The sequence below is a fragment of the Elgaria multicarinata genome, chromosome 9, assembly GCF_023053635.1.
Source record: "Elgaria multicarinata webbii isolate HBS135686 ecotype San Diego chromosome 9, rElgMul1.1.pri, whole genome shotgun sequence".
Lineage (NCBI taxonomy): Eukaryota > Metazoa > Chordata > Lepidosauria > Squamata > Anguidae > Elgaria > Elgaria multicarinata.
In genome coordinates this window covers 18,409,964-18,426,306 of record NC_086179.1, presented here as the reverse complement: position 1 = coordinate 18,426,306, position 16,343 = coordinate 18,409,964, and the positions used below count along the sequence as shown (strand labels likewise).

Sequence of the window (16,343 nt, the reverse complement as noted above, 5' to 3'; positions counted from 1 at the left end):
TGGTGATGCTGTACGCCTCTTGAGGATTTCTAACTTGCAGCCCTCACAATGACATCTGTTGTGGTATTTTGGATAGTCCGGAATAAAAAGTGGGAAATAACACTAGAATAGCAGTACAATGTGTAATCTGCCTCCCGCCCCTCTTCTCCATAGTTTGCTTTAAGCATAACTTCTTCTTCTTCTTCTTCTTCTTCTTCTTCTTCTTCTTCTTCTTCTTCTTATTATTATTATTATTATTATTATTATTATTATTATTATTTATTTATTTATATAGCACCATCAATGTGCATGGTGCTGTACAGAGTAAAACAGTAAATAGCAAGACCCTGCCGCATAGGCTTACATTCTAATAAAATCATAATAAAACAATAAGGAGGGGAAGAGAATGCAAACAGGCACAGGGTAGGGTAAACAGGCACTGGGTATTACATCCAAATCAGGGCAAACTATGGTAAGAACTAACCAGTGTTGCCTTGAAATGATGATTTGAAACCATGGCTTGAAGTTGGTTTGCAAACTGTTGTGTTGGGTTACAATATCAGGATTACTTGTGTGTTTTGGGGAGTTTAAAACAACAACAACGAGACATCTTAATATACATTGAGCTTTTTTTTTTACATCAAATGTTTATTGTGTACTTATATTGTTCTGTATTCATAGTTGTTTACAGGTTCTTTTGATGAAGTTGCAACCTTCCAGTTTTGATTCTGTTTTTAAACAGCACTTTCGACAAGTTTTTTTTTAGGGCAGGGGAATTGCATTATTGTTTGTGAAAGTGAAAGAAAATGCCTTTTCTACTTGTGTAATAGCGCTATTCTGCTATACCACAATGCCACCTAGAGGTTGTTTAGCAGAAAAGCAGGAAAGGAAACACTCTTTGTGTATTTTATACAGTTGCGAAACACCCAACTAACGTTTCTCTTCTCCCCACACACCCACCATTCCATGTTTTACAACTCACATTCCAGATAAGTGACAACAACAACACTACTGTTTGTCAATGCTCTGATAAGCAAAATACTCTGAGCATATGCAATCACTAGACCGGAAAGGTGGCATGGGAAAGCCGGTGGTCCCTTAATTAATACATCTGCAACCTGCTGTCTACTAGAAATTGTACCCTGTCGAAAAGGATGCATGCTCTGATTTATTTCTACTTGTAGTTTTCAAGTTGTATTGCTGTAAAAAAATGATGAATGGATCTCCTTTCAAGGTTCATGGCTATGACCTGTGTCAGATGTGCAAGAATCTCGGTCTTCCCTAACGGGAGTAGAAAGTTCGGTTTTTATTTTGGTTTACTCATCCAAAAATGGAACAAATGCTCTGTGCCAAAAAGGCAGAGCTTTTGGACGTGTTCCAGCCAAAATAGCTTCGTTCCAGCGAAAACAGGAATCAGATGTACAGTCCCTATGATAGACTAATAGCACACTGCTTTTCACCATATGTTAATTGCAGTGACATTAGACCCATATTTTCTCATGTGCAATTGCCTTAATCGTTACCATCAGCGGCCTACGATGTCAGGCGGGAATATCATTTGCAGAAATGGCTATTGCACAGGACATGCTGGTTTGGCCTGGGGATTCCTGAAGGTCACTGGAGAGAGTTATGCTGGGTTTGCATCTGCTACACCAATGCAGCAGGTGGTGAGAACAGATATGGCTCCTCGCCTGCCTCCATGTGTTGATGCAGATTTGAGGATGGAGCTGGCCATGGTTTTTGGATACCCCATAGTAGCTCTCTAGAGCAGCCTACCCCAAACCCATTCCCCACCTCAGAGGTGTTGGACTGGAGCTCCCATCGTCCCCCATTGCAGTCCAACATGTCTGAAGGGCACCGGGATAGGGGAGGTTTGCTCTACGGCTGCTCTAATTTGTGGGGAGGGAGAGCATTTGCTTCAAACACACACACAGAAAGAGCATTTCCTCTATTATTTTGGCACATGTGGTTTTTGCAGGCAAAACTACAAGGTTTAACCAGTTGTTCCGTCTCCCCAGGGAAACTTGGAAACTTTAGCTCTGTCTGTGAGTGGTGGCTGCAGAACTACCAGGACCCTTGCCAAACTGCAGTTGCCAGCATTCATCAGAGGAAGACCTGACAATTAAACAGGCACAACATCACTAGACTTTTTTCATGTGGATACAGAGTCAGGAACAAAGGCCAGACAGAGGCTCAGCAGCGATATGCAAAACTCTGTGAGATCGCAGTAACAGTGCTGTCCCCATCCTTTGAAATTCCTAAAGGTTGCTTGCCTGAGCAGCCCTCTCCCATGTCATCTTGAATTTTGCTGTAGGCAAAATATGATAAGTCAATCCAACAGGGGACAAAACCAGAGCAGAGAACAGGTAAGGCTTCCCAGGGTTAGGAAGCCTTACCTGTCTACCGGGCTGCAACCCTAGGAAAGTGCTTTATCACATTTGTATCCCTCCCATTCCCCAAGGATCTTGGGGCATTGGGTAGGGTAACCATATGAAAAAGAGGACAGGGCTCCTGTATCTTTAACAGTTGCATAGAAAAGGGAATTCCAGCAGGTGTCATTTGTATGCATGCAGCACCTGGTGAAACTCCCTCTTCACTACAACAGTTAAAGCTGCAGGGGTTATACTAGAGTGACCAGATACAAAAGAGGGCAGGGCTCCTGCAGCTTTAACTGTTGTGATGAAGAGGGAATTTCACCCGGTGCTGCATGCATACAAAAGACACCTGCTGAAATTCCCTTTTCTATACAACTGTTAACAATACAAGAGACGTGTCCTCCTTTTCATATGGTTACCCTACCCAATGCCCCAAGATCCTTGGGGAATGGGAGGGATACAAATGTGATAAAGCACTTTCCTAGGGTTGCAGCCAGGTAGATAGGAAACATGATGTACTTGGACCTCTTTATAGAAACAACTTGTTCACAGTGGAGAGCTAGGCTACGGTTTGAGGATTTAAAGGGCCAGATGGAATGCCGTTGGACTCATACCATCTGGCAATTGCCAAGAGAGCTCCAGCTATTGGGCGGTATAGAAATGCAATAAATAAATAATAAATGAATAAATAAGTAAGTAAACTGCAGTACCTCCTTCTGACCAGCTGCACTGGTGGCATTCAAGAGCAATGGATAACAAGGCAATCAATCACTTTATTACGGTCCGAGACTCGTGGATGACAAAAGTTCCTTGTATGAGATCCTTGCTGCCCTACGTGCATGTGGTCAAAGAGGACGAGCAGAATAGCGTATAATCTCAGTGTGTTGCTCCCAAATTACTATATGAAATAGAAGTGGAGTTAAAGTTGTCATTGTTTTCAGCCTACAGAGTTCCTGTGTGCATAAGCCAAAGTCCAAATTTAGGGCAAAAACACTGCAATGTAATAAGTATGGAGGCACATTTATCACTGCTGCTCTTTGTAAATGAATGGAACACTTAATGTGTCTGATTCAACACCAGCACTAATTTCAAGCCAAATAAATCTGTAACCAGAGACTCAATTGACGTTAAGAGCCCATTAACAGCGAGAAAAAAAGGGCAGGCATGATCTTTTATCTTCACTGTATCCCTTGCCAGGCATGTGGATGTGACACATTGTCACATAAGACATCATTTCTGTAGTTCACGGTAAGAATTCCAAGCATTTCGCTGCACTATTGAAGTGGATGGGAAAAAGTCAAAAGGGGACTATTTGGAAACTTTCAGTCAGGCATTCCAAATTCCTGCAAAGGCATCCCAGAGCGATTGCACTGGAGAACTTCTGCTGAGCAGCGCTTGCGAGACAGAAAGAGAGAAATATGAGAGGGCTGAGGGCTGTGCTTGACAAGAAGAATGCCATTGTTTCCCTGAAAATCACTTCGGGGGTTTTCATTCAGTGGGATGTGGGAGCAGAGTGTGCGTGACCGATATATCGTCTGTCAACGGGAAGCTGCAAAAACCTCAAGTAGTCGTTTTAAATTAAGAGTATTCAGTTTATTAAACTATCTTAACAATATAAAATTAAATGTCTTTATTTTTTAAAAAACTGTCCAATGTCCCCAAGTGCTTGTCAGTTTTATTGTATGTATGTGTTACATTTATAAATTGCTATCCATCCATCTATCTATGAAGAATGAAGAGAGAGACTGAAAGAACTGGGCATGTTTAGCCTGGAGTAGAGAAGATTGAGGGGAGATATGATAGCACTCTTCAAATACTTAAAAGGTTGTCACACAGAGGAGGGCCAGGATCTCTTCTCAATCATCCCAGAGTGCAGCATACAGAGTAATGGGCTCAAGTTACAGGAAGCCTGATTCTGGCTGGACATCAGGAAAAACTTCCTGATTGTTAGAGCAGTACGACAATGGAATCAGTTACCTAGGGAGGTTGTGGGCTCTCCCACACTAGAGGCCTTCAAGAGGCAGCTGGGCAACCATCTGTCAGGGATGCTTTAGGGTGGATTCTTGCATTGAGCTGGGGGTTGGACTTGACAGCCTTATAGGCCCCTTCCAACTCTACTGTTCTATGATTCTATCACACACACACACACACACACACACACACACACACTTTCTTTCCTTAATGGATTGGACTACTTTCCTTGCTAAATCAGATCAAAGTTTCATCCAGAGGTGCCATGTGGCAACCAGGGCTTACTGCCTCTGAATATGAGTGTCCTGTTCTTGGCTACTATACCTAATGTTCCCGAATAGTTCTATCTGCTATGCATTTATTTCATCCTTTCTAAATGCCATAATCCTCCTCCCCCATTAGCATTGCTTGGGGGTGAGTGCCATTGTTTGGGGGGTGAGTGCCAATCCACCAGTCAAACACAGGAGAGAGGTATCAGCAGGTATGTGGGCACTCCAAGATTTGAAGAACTTTTAAAAAAAAAGAAAAAGAAAAAAGACACCTAAGGGATCACCTCACCCTGAAACAGTACAACGAGGACTGAGCATGAGCAGCATGAATTTGACTGTTGTTGGAGGGAGGGGGAAATGGAATGGAGCATTCTAGAAGAGGGCATGGCTGGCTGGAACGGAGAACAAGAACAGTCCACACTGCAACATTTTGCTGCAGTGCTCAATTGTCTATGTTAGTAGCTACCACCACATCATCTTGGTGGGATGAATTCTGTCAGTTATTTTGCACACTGGAAGAATGCAAAGGTTATGCTGCAACTTCTGGTGAAACCCGGATGATATTGTCAGACTACTTTCTTTGATTAGATTCCAGGAACAACTGTATAACAAAAGTTAGATATGCTGGCCACAAGCCACTGGAGAGTTAGACCTGCTTTAAAAATGTGAGTTTCAGTGGTGCTTGTTAACATGTAAGGATGTGCTCTAGACTGCATGTTGTTGTTTAATTACATTTATATCCCACCTTTGAACACCTTCCAGGAGTTCAAAGCAGCATATATGCTTTTCTCTCCCCTCCCATGTTATCTTCACAACAACCCTGTGAGGTGAGGTGGGTTAGCCTGAGAGATCACACAGCGAACTTAATGACTGCGTGGGGATTTGAACTTGGCTCTCCCCAGCCCTAGTCCTCTGACCACTACATCAAACTGGCTCTCAAACAGCAAACGATAATCTGCCCCCTCTACTTCCTTTTTCCGCCCTTCCTTTTTCGCAAGGAGCAGTGGGAAGACATTCTGGTAGATGGCAAGAGGTCGTGGGTTAATAAACCGGAGTGGAGTCCTGACAACAGTTAAGAGCTAAGAGTCAGCAATGAGTAAGTTTCCCATGAGAAGCACAAAAATACTGGAATGCTGTAAATAGCTTATGCTATTTGTGTTTCCTGCAGACAAAGAGGGGAGCATTGGCTGGCTTTTAACCATCTGTACGTCACTGTCACAGTCAGGCATCTGGCCGTGTTTTCGCAGTGGCTGTGTTGCATTCATTCGGCAATGCCCGCTGCGGCAGAAAGACAAAGAAGAACCCTCACCGCACATTCAGCTTGGTAAAAAGAGGCTGCCAGCTAATGAAAGCTGGCAGATACTTCTTGGTCATGATTATTATTTTTCCTGGGAAATAACGTTCAGGGGAACAACTGATGGGCCAAGTATCTGATCCACAGTAGGACTGTGCAGCTATCACAACCATGACAGCCAGTTGTTGGACTGGGAGTCGGGAGATCCGGGTTCTAGTCCCCATTCGTCCATGGAAACTCACTGGATGATTTTGGGCCAGTCACAGGCTCTCAGCCCGACCCACCTAACAGGATGATAAGATCCCCTTTGGCATGGGGAGTGGGGGGTGGAAGTGTACAATTTATGGAGGTTCCAGAAATTGTGCAATTCGCCCCACTGCGTCAATGGCAACCGCCATTGATGCAGGAAGGATTAGCGGGTGATTTCGGCATGGGGGCAGGCAGCTGCTGAGCACTCACCGAGGCCTTGCAAGCCTCTTCTGAGGCGTACAGCCTGGCAAGTGGGGGCAGGGGGCTGCGACAACCGGGTGAGTGCCCACTGAGTTGAGTGCAGGTGAGTTTGCCCACCCCTACCTTTGACGCTGACCTTGGTTTGTAAGGTTTTACATAGATAATGTCTGTGAAATGCTTTAAGTAGAGGCGGGAGAATTTAACTGGGCTGTGGAAGGGAACTTGTTTTCCCTGAAATTGGAAACAGGTCTGTTCATTTCTTGAAGCAACCTGAGGCGCTTGGAGTAGTTCTCGGGAAATGATAAACCTCCCCCTGTGCAGTAGCCATTGTAGTGGCCATTGGAGGGACCGCACGCAACACTGGGGAAAAGGGGAGTCCAGGCATTTCAATTGGGATGGACAAATCCATCAATTTCAGTTTCTCTCAGTTTCTCATTTCTCCACTCTTAAGTCTGGTTCATCCTGAATGCCGAAAATGTTTTCAAAATAAATTTGCATGAAAATTCACACAGATTTTTATGTATTCATTTCTCCTAATATGAGCTTTTCCGTAGGCGATGTTAAATAATACTCATTTTTGGCATGCAATTTTCCTAACATAATGCCCTTTTGAATATTATTTTCACTAATATACATGTTTCTGTGTGCACTTTCCCATAATATACACTTTTTTTTAAAAAAATTGGAGAGCTGCATTGCAAAATTTGGATAAGTGCAAATTTCAAAGGATAACTGAGTTTCGAAGGATGACTGAATTCCTCTCCCGGCCCTGTGTTTCGAAGCTGGTGTTACGTGAGTCCCCCTCTCTTTGTAAGCTGGGGAGGGGCGGCAGAGCATGTGTGCCCAATGGCAGCAGACTGGTCAAGAGCCGTGTACTCAAGCCATCCTATGTGCAAGCCACAACTACATTAAAGAAGAAACCTATAGATGTGAAGGCTGGTGAGGGGTGGGGAGACAAAAAAATGAGGGAGGGAGAAACTTATTTTCTTTTTAAAACCCATTTCCCCACAGGGAGTTTTGGGCCATAGCTAGACGAGGGGTTATCCTGGGCTGAGACCCAGGATTGCCCCTGTGCATCCAGATGACGCACAGGGGATCCCGGGCTCAGGCAGGGATCAACCCTCCCTGGCCCCGGGATAATGGGCACCACTTTTGGCCCGGTATTTCCCATGGTCTCAGGCTCAGCCCGAGACCCCGAGCGTGTGGCGCATGTAAGCGGTTTCCCCCGGTTCCGTGCGCGATTACTCGTGAGGAGCCAGTAGCCACTCCTCACGAGTAAGGGTGCAGGGTGGGGCGATCGGGGAAACCTTAAAAAAAACATACTTGCACGCACGAGTGTTTGTGCGCATCCGGCCCTTGAAAAACAAAAACAAAAATGGCGGACGCGACGGCTCTCCTCCAGAGCTCATCGCTCCTGATGTCTGTCCTACGGCGAGATCCCGCGATAGTTGTATCGCGGGATCTCCCCTCCTCTCACCCGGATTTTCGTTTAGGTCTAGCAAAGGCCTTGGAGAGTTTGGGGGAAAATGGGGATTACCATTTTTTTTGTACTCCTCCACCCTACCCCACGATTTCCCCCAAGTCTCCCTGCTAGCACTCTTAAGTGGTACAATTTATTTGATCAACTCAGGATTGCACCCGCCTGGCTGATGCTGCGAGAGTGAATTAGAGGGACAACCCCAGCTATTCAGTTTCCATAAGGAGAAACTAATTGACTGGCTAATAAAATGGAACAACAGGTGAAACGCCACATGATAAATAACAACTAACTCCTCATGCGGGTATAGAAGAATGCAATGTTGATTTGATGTCTTATGTATGATCTATGGGGGGGGGGAAGGGACGTGAGCAGTGTTATTGCTGAAATGCCCTATATGAAAGTAATCGGTGCTATATTACATTGCATGCTCACCTCGCTTTATGACCATGGGGTGCACTCAGTGCAGGTTTTGGTCAGAATAAAGCAAAAGGAAACACTCCCCCCCTCCCCTCCAAGGCTACAAATGGAATGCTAACCAATCCCCTGATGGCAAAAGCAGTGTTTATTTTTAATTAAAAAATAACAGAGCTGAGTTGACCTCAGTTTTCCCAGCTGCTATTCTTCCATCACTGCAGCGCATGGGCTGATTTTCCGTTGCTGATCTCTGTCATTCTTTTTTCATTGGGCTGGTATGTGTTACCTACAAATTTGTATTAACATCATTCACTGTTTAGTACTACAGCTGGCCATCTAACAAGTAGACCCCCCTTTTTTTAAAAATGGCCATGAACGCAATAAAAATTGGCCATAAAATTAAAAATTGGCCATAAACCCAATACAGTCTTGCACACAATGAGTGGCTGCAATTGAGGATGTGTGCATTTTTGTATAGCTTCAAAAGTCTATGAAATATGTTTATTTATTTGTTTAATTATTATTATTATTATTATTATTATTATTATTATTATTATTATTATTTATTGCATTTTTATACCGCCCAATAGCTGAAGGTCCCTGGACGGTTCACAAAAATTAAAACCATTCAAAGTGTAAATCAAACAGTATAAAATACAATATAAAAGCACAACCAGGATAAGATCAGCAGCAGTGCAGAAATACAAATTTAAAATACAAATTTTAAAACAGCAAAGTAAAATTAAATTTATGGACTATTAAAATGCTGAGAGAATAAAAAGGTCTTCACCTGGCGTCTGAAAAAATATAGCGTAGATGCCAGGCGAACCTCCTTAGGGAGCTCATTCCACAGCCGGGGTGCCACAGCAGAGAAGGCCCTCTTCCTGGTAGCCACCTGCCTTACTTCCTTTGGCAGGGGCTCACCAAGAAGGACCCCTGAGGATGAACTTGGGATGTTTGACCAGAAGAAGTGCACTGGGACAAAAGAAACAGATGTGTGTTATGTGGAATGAGTTCCTCTCGCAAAACACTTTCCCCTCCTTTAAAATTGATGGTGAGTATAAAGTTGTAGACACAGGGGTTGCTATGGGGACGTGAGCCCCCTCAGGGATATTCCAGATTGTCTCCCTAAATCAGGGCTGTTGAATCTCTTTCAGTCTGAGGACCAAATTTCATTTCAGAGAAGCTCTCAGGAGCCACATTTATTGATTGATTTCATTTCTATACCGCCCCATAACTGAAGCTCTCTGGGCGGTTTACAACAATTACACTTCACAACATTCCAGAAGTGGGTGGAGCCAAAATACCAAAAATAGCAGCCTATTTTTTTACCTTAAAGTTCATACTACCTGTAACTAAGCCTCAGGAGAGGCATTTCCATATTTTTAGAATGGGGGTGGGCTACAAAAACGGGAAACAACCAAATGGCCAGTGATGGGGGTGGGGGGAGAGGATAGCACAGAGGAAAGGAGCGGGGCCATTGGCTGAACCACAGAGGGCCCAGATTGAGGCCCCCAGGTGTGCTGGATTTAGCCCCTGGCCCTGAAGTTCTTCCCCCTTGCCCTAAATGTCCAGTGTAAACATAAAACGGCCTTTAGACTTGTGGAGGGGGAAAAAAAAGGAAAACCACATCAATGGCTTTCTACCCACTTGCTAATGAAACAATGCTAATGAAACAATGTGGGATGCATTAGACTACCCAGGCCCAGCACCAGAACTTGAGCTGCAGCTGGAGTTCCGGTTCCTTGGGAAAGCCTCCCCCCAACCCCCAAGCGGCACGAATGCCTCCTCGGCCGCTCCACTGCAGTCGTGGCTGGGCCTGAGCCACCATTTTAAATTCAAACAGTCACCGGACGAGATGTTAAGTTAGGGCATTGCAGGAAATTAAAATGGAGGCTTTGCGTCGCTTGATAGACAGCAATACTGCCACCACCACCACCACCACCACCTGCTTAAACCTGTCAGGGGCTAAAGCGAAGTGACCTCTGGTGGGCCCTCAGTGGTGGGTGGCAACAAGCCTTCTGAATCGGTGCCAGCTTCCATTTCATTTTCCCACAATGCTCTGGAGTGACACTGCATCAGGGCCGAGGCACTCTGGGAACTTATCATGGTGGGGGTAAACTCCCCTGTGTGGAGGACCCAGGAAAGTTGTCGTGTTGGGGTGCTGTGTTTTCAGCAACTTCCCATGGCTGGTGCATGCTGATACCAAGCCTTAAACCAAGCCTTATATTGTATTTTGTATTTGTATTTTTAACTTGTTGGTTGTTTTATGATGGTTTTAATTTTTGTGAACCGCCCAGAGAGCTTCGGTTATTGGGCGGTATAAAAATGTAATAAATAAATAAATAAATAAATAAATAAAAAAAACAGGAAAGGTGTGTTTGCATGTGTGCATGCGTGTGCACACGCAAACACACACATGCATCAATCATAGCCCATATTAATGTTGCAACTCCTTCCTTTCCAGCCACCCAACCCATTCCACAGTTCTTTATGATCAAACCTAATGAAAAAAATAAAAGAGAGATTGAGATTCATCTTCTTTAGAAGTGACTCATTTTTGGATTGCCTCGGCCTCTCCATTTTGAGGGAAATTCTGCTCTCTGCCAGCCAGGCTGATGTCAACAGCTGCCAAATGATGCTTTAAACCAGTCTGTTTCCATTTGCCTCCTGTCCCAGCAGCTATTTCCTGCCTCATTATGGCACTAATTCTGTGTGGATATTAAAACTTGGATAGGGAAACCAGCAAAGAAAGCATTTCTTCGGCATTTCCAAAAAGGCGGAATAAACTCCACATCCTGCTGTCATTAGAGGCCTTTGGTAGCGAGAGTTTTTGAAGCTAGACAGCAAGCCGAATGTCGAGGGAAATGCAGCCGAGTGAGTAATTTTTATTAACAGCAGTAAACAGATTGCTCCGGCAGGGTATTCTGTTGCACAAACACCTCTCTTCAATTGCTTGCATCATTTGAGATGTTAAGATTTGCAAAGAGATGCATGAAGTGTTTTGACCAAGCACGATTTGGACAATATGGAAAGACTTGTCTTTCCATTAGCTTAAATAGGGAGGGGGGAAGAGGAAGCCCTCCTGGTGGAAAATGCCTGGAGGGGGCTGAAGGCCACCCCTCACTAAGGACCTTGTCCCAATTGGGGGATGGAAGCGGCCTCCTCACCAGGCATTTTTTTGGCAGGAAGGAATTCCCCGTCCCCCCTATATAAGCAAACGTAGGAATCGCTCCATCGACTTGCAGAGGGGGAAATTACTTTGGCAGCCGTCTCCCCTGGCTTGTGGGCACAGTGGCACCGGTGGGCACTGCCTGGGAGCCCTCTGGTGTATGTAATGGTAAATTGAGGGCATAAGCCAAAGACCCTGCCATTGGCCAGAGGACCAGGAGCCACTGCTAGGCTGCTCCCCTGTTTCTCAGGAAGATCTTCATGGCAAGGGGGAGACCAGCCTGGCTCCATTGGCCAAGGAAGCAGTGGCTGCAGGGAGCTGGCTTTCCCCCCTCCCTGCCAGAAGAAAGCCCTCGGCTCCAACTCCTAGCAGCTGTGAGGCTGAGGAGTTGCACCGATGAACACACCTGTGACATCTGCCGCGTGGACGAAGGGGCATTGAGTTGTGGGGCTTCATGTGTTTGTATTTGTGGCTGTGTATTATTCATCAGTATTGTAAGCCGCTTTGAGGATCACTAGATGGGAAAGGCGGGCTATAAATCCTCTACATAAACAAAAAAAAGAAGCTTCTTTTATAAAGAGAAATGCCCCACGGGTTGAGTGTCTCCATTCTGTGTCAGTTCCTCAACATGAAACAGTAGTGCACATACACAACACATTTTCCCACTCCTCTGGTTCATGGCATTACACTTTGTTTGCACTGGGACTGTGCAACAAGAGGGTGCTGTTGCACTCCTGTCCTGCTCTTAGGTGTCCCAAGGGCAGCTGGTTGGCCACTGTGCGTTCCAGGGCGGTCAGTAATTGCTTTTGTGTCTTTTCTTCTTGCAGACCAAAATAAGCCGGTGACGGCAAAAACTGCAACATTTTTAGCAAGTGCTATCAAAATAAGATCTACCCTTTTATCAGAATCTTAATTTCTCACAGTTCCTTTGCCTGAACAGAAGTTTATTTGTTTTATTTACTTATGTTTATTTTATATGTAAAGATTTGTATTAATTTTGGCATTTGTATTTAATGTATTTTTTTTAGAATGCAACTTTGGTAATTTTGGTCAAGTGCAATCTTGCTTTTATTTTTTGTACATTTCATTTCAAATGTTAAGAGCTGTGGCTGAGGCAAATAAAGGAATATCTCTCTCTCTCTCTCTCCTGTCACTGTGTGAACAGACTGCTGGAATAGATGGACCCTTGGTCTGATCCAGCAGGGCTCTTCTTAAGTTCTTAAGACCAGGAAGTTCTGAGTGGACGGTCCCCTTCATCCCTTCAATTGTGCTTTGTCTCCACAGTGATCACCTACACCAGGTGCCGCAGGACTGTCACTCTAAATTAATCTCAGCCTTCAGTCTCTGGCACGCAACAAACCAGCTTTGAAGCATCCACCCAGTTGGGTCTCTGTGAGTATAACTGAACTCTTGAACTCCTTGTTACTCTGCTGATGTACATTTTTTTTACACGTCTCCACATTTGTTATTGTAAAGCACACACAACAACAAACCGTCGCCTAGTCCAGGGGTGGACAAAAGATAGATCTCCAGATGTTTCAGACGTCTACTCCCAGAAGCCTCTGCCAGCATGGCCAATGGTCAGAAATGCTAGAAGCTGAAGTCCAAACCATCTGGAGATCTACTTTCTGCCCACCTCTGGTCTAGTATCCTTGCTGCACCTTTTGGGGGCAATGACTAGTCTGTCTAAGGAGAAAGTGAAAATTCCAAATCTTGCACCGACAGAGCCTACATTCCCCCTACCTCCCAGAGGTATGAAGGCTTCAAAGCCCCACCAAAATCGGTGCCACCAGCCTCCAGTGGGTGCAGCTAGGTAATTTTAGACCTTATGATAGCTTTTAGACAACCATGTGTATTACTTCAGATGTGACATGAACTGACATTTCTCTTCCCCCTGTACCACCTAAACTGCTATGCCATACTTCACAACTGCATTGAAGTTCCTGGAATGTGTGAGGGAGGAAAAAGCTCTAGGGAAAAGAAAAAGAAAAACTCTGAGCATGTGCAATTTCACATTTTAAACTCACTGAAATCATAGCACCATCACGGCTGCAGGAATAAAGCTGGGTTTGGTTCTGCTGACCTGATGCCAAAGCCGTGTACGTAGGAATAAAAACAATTGTGTGGTAGAAAAGAATAATATATTTTAAATGTTAGAGAGAGAGAGAGAGAGAGAGAGAGAGAGAGAGAGAGAGAGAGAGAGAGAGTCTCACCATGTACATGCCCAGCCTGCTGCCTCCAGACTATACAATATTTTTTTAAAAAAGAAGAAGAAAGATGCTGCATCAACCAGATTCTTTGTCCCAGTGGGACTCTGTATGCCTGTGTCCACCCGGACGCTAAAGCTGGGTCTGCTTCTCACTGCCTCTATCACCTGCCATGCTCTGGATGGTCATTTGGGCACCCAGGGTCCTGGGCTTTGGCCCTATGGTCTAGTCCTACCTGTACCATGGGATGTAGATCAAGCTGAGAGATAATGGGGCTGTTCACACTCATTGAATGTGAGTTGTTTCAAACCGCAGGATATGTGTTGAGCTGTGGGTTATCATTTTGTCTGAACACAGCATATTTTCCACAGCGTGGGTTGTCTGAATGGAGCCAGAAAGGCTTGTTAACCACCCTGAACAACCCCAAAACAAACCATGGGTTCTCAACATGGCTTGTTTGAGAAAGTAACCTACATTGCATGGTTAAGAAGCTACCATGGCTGCGTTCAGACAACACACTAAGCTACAGTTCAACAAACAACCCACACTTCAAAACAATGCACATTCAACCACTGTGTGGATTAGCATGTTGTGTGAACAGCCCCAATGTCTGTCCCTCCCAAGAACATCCAGTGAGCTTTGTAGCTGAAAGGGGGTTTGAATCTGGGTCTGCCCCAGTCCTAACCCAACACCCGGACCATACTACCATGCCAGCTTAAAATTTCAGTGGAATAAGCTATATTGGTCACAGCTTAACTCTGTATAATATCCACCGTTCCGTTTTCATATTGGCCTTTGTATTTCTGATGAGACTGGTTTTGTGCCTTTTCATCTTTTAGGGTCTTTCAAGGTAGTTTTACTCATCTTATAGCACTGTTGTCAATGAGTTGGATCCAGGCTGAAGCAAATGTAGAGTAGACCCATTGAAATCAATAGGTCTTAAGTTAGTCGTGACTTAAGTCTAATTTAAGTCCCATTGATGTCAATGGGTCTACATTCTAATTATGTCTAAGTCTGGAGCTTATGACTGAGGAAGGATAAGCCACTAAGGGGGTTCCTGTACAATTGACGGGTTAATGCAGGGGTGGAGAATCTCAGGCCTGGGAGTCAAATCGACTCCTCCAGGTAGCCACGCCCCCTTCCCTGGCCCCACCCCTTTCCTCTCAAGCATGGACTGTTTGGTGGTTTCCCAACTTTTGTTCAATGTCCCCCCCCATTCTAAAAGGTTGAAATGCTTCTCCTAAGGCTTTAAGCTACAATAGGCTGATATTTGGGATATTTGGCCCCGCCCCTTTCCATTTGGCTCCGCCCAGCACTGGATGTGGCACCCGAGTGTTTCATTGAAATGGATTTCGGCCCTCAGGCTGAAAGAGGTTCAACACCCCTGGGTGATGTCACAGTTAGTGAATCCCAAAGCTGCTTCAGTTTTGTAGATTGTGAAGAAGAGTCACCCCATTCATTTGATGAATGAGTCTTAAGGGTGGTACAGAGAGCCATGAGATTCAGTGTGGTGTAATGGTTAGAGCATTGGACTGGGAGTTGTGAGATCCGAGTTCTAGTCCCCACATGGCCATGGAAACCCACTGGGTGACTTTGGGCCAGTCACAGACTCTCAGCCCAACCTACCTCACAGGGTTGTTGTTGTGAGGATAACATGGAGAGGAGGAGGATTATGTACGCCGCCTTGGGTTCCTTGGAGGAAAAAATTCAGGCTATAAATGTAAATAAATAAATGAACATTAAGATTGATTTGGACCCTAGTGTTACATTGGGTTCTTGACACAGGCAAACCCCCAACTTTTTATCTTAGCAGGAACAGACCCCTAACTGTAGAGAGATCTCCTAAGGCAAACATTCTTGGAGGACGTTCTTTTCTGCCATGCTAAGAACTTAGAGGCCCCGATTACAAGCTCTGTTTGCTCATCAGATACCTCCAAAAAGTTAGCATTCTAATGAAAAGAGAACAGTGGAGTCTCCCCCACTCTATCTATCTATCTATCTATCTATCTATCTATCTATCATCTAAAGATTTCCACATTTTTTTAATTATATGAGAAAGTGCTCTCTCAAATCTTTAAATATGGGTGTGAGTGTGTAGATATGCTATTTTGGGTTTTTGAAGCTGTTTTCTGGAGATAGGCAAAGCTGTCACAAGTCATCCGCCATTAAGCTTAGCTTCGAAAGTTTGATTCAGAGTGAAACTGACTGTTAAGATGTGCGTGAGTCAATGGAATGGCGACTTTCTCATACCAGCTGTCCCATCAGGCTAAAAAGGCACAACACTTGAAGAGTATCTTTTGTTGAAGGCGGCATCACCTTCTCTGAAATATTTCAGCCGTAGGCAAAAATTGTGGTCCTCCATAGGAGTGTGAAATGTTCATTCTGGAACATAATTTGGGGGCGGGGTGTTGAATGTATGGCTCATTCATAGAAGATAGGCACTACTAGACCCAAAACAGACATTACTTTAAATATGTGTCTAGCAGGGATGTCTCCTCCACATTTTTTCTCTAAAGGAGGTGCAGGCCCCTGATCTGTATCAGAACTCTAGCATGGGGGGGATAGGGGATATTTAAGATCTGTATCAGCTCTCTCCTCCTGCACTCACAGTGTCCATGAAAGCGTATCCCAGAATAAATTTGTTAGTCTTTATGGTGCCACAAAACTCTTTGTTGTGTTTGCTGTCACAGACGAACACTGGAAATTGTTACTTTAAATGTGCATGTAGCAAC

The 16,343-nt window shown here is 44.6% G+C and overlaps 1 protein-coding gene across 5 annotated transcripts in view; it reads left to right on the top strand.

Annotated features, from left to right (window-relative positions):
- The window catches only part of CALD1 (caldesmon 1), a 240,770-nt gene that overhangs the window by 80,596 nt on the left and 143,831 nt on the right, over positions 1-16,343 (top strand). For all 5 annotated transcript variants that reach the window (XM_063134845.1, XM_063134844.1, XM_063134843.1 and 2 more), the window contains exon 2: positions 12,689-12,796. The gene's annotated coding sequence lies outside the window, so the exon portion shown is untranslated. The remainder of the gene's footprint in view (positions 1-12,688; positions 12,797-16,343) is intronic.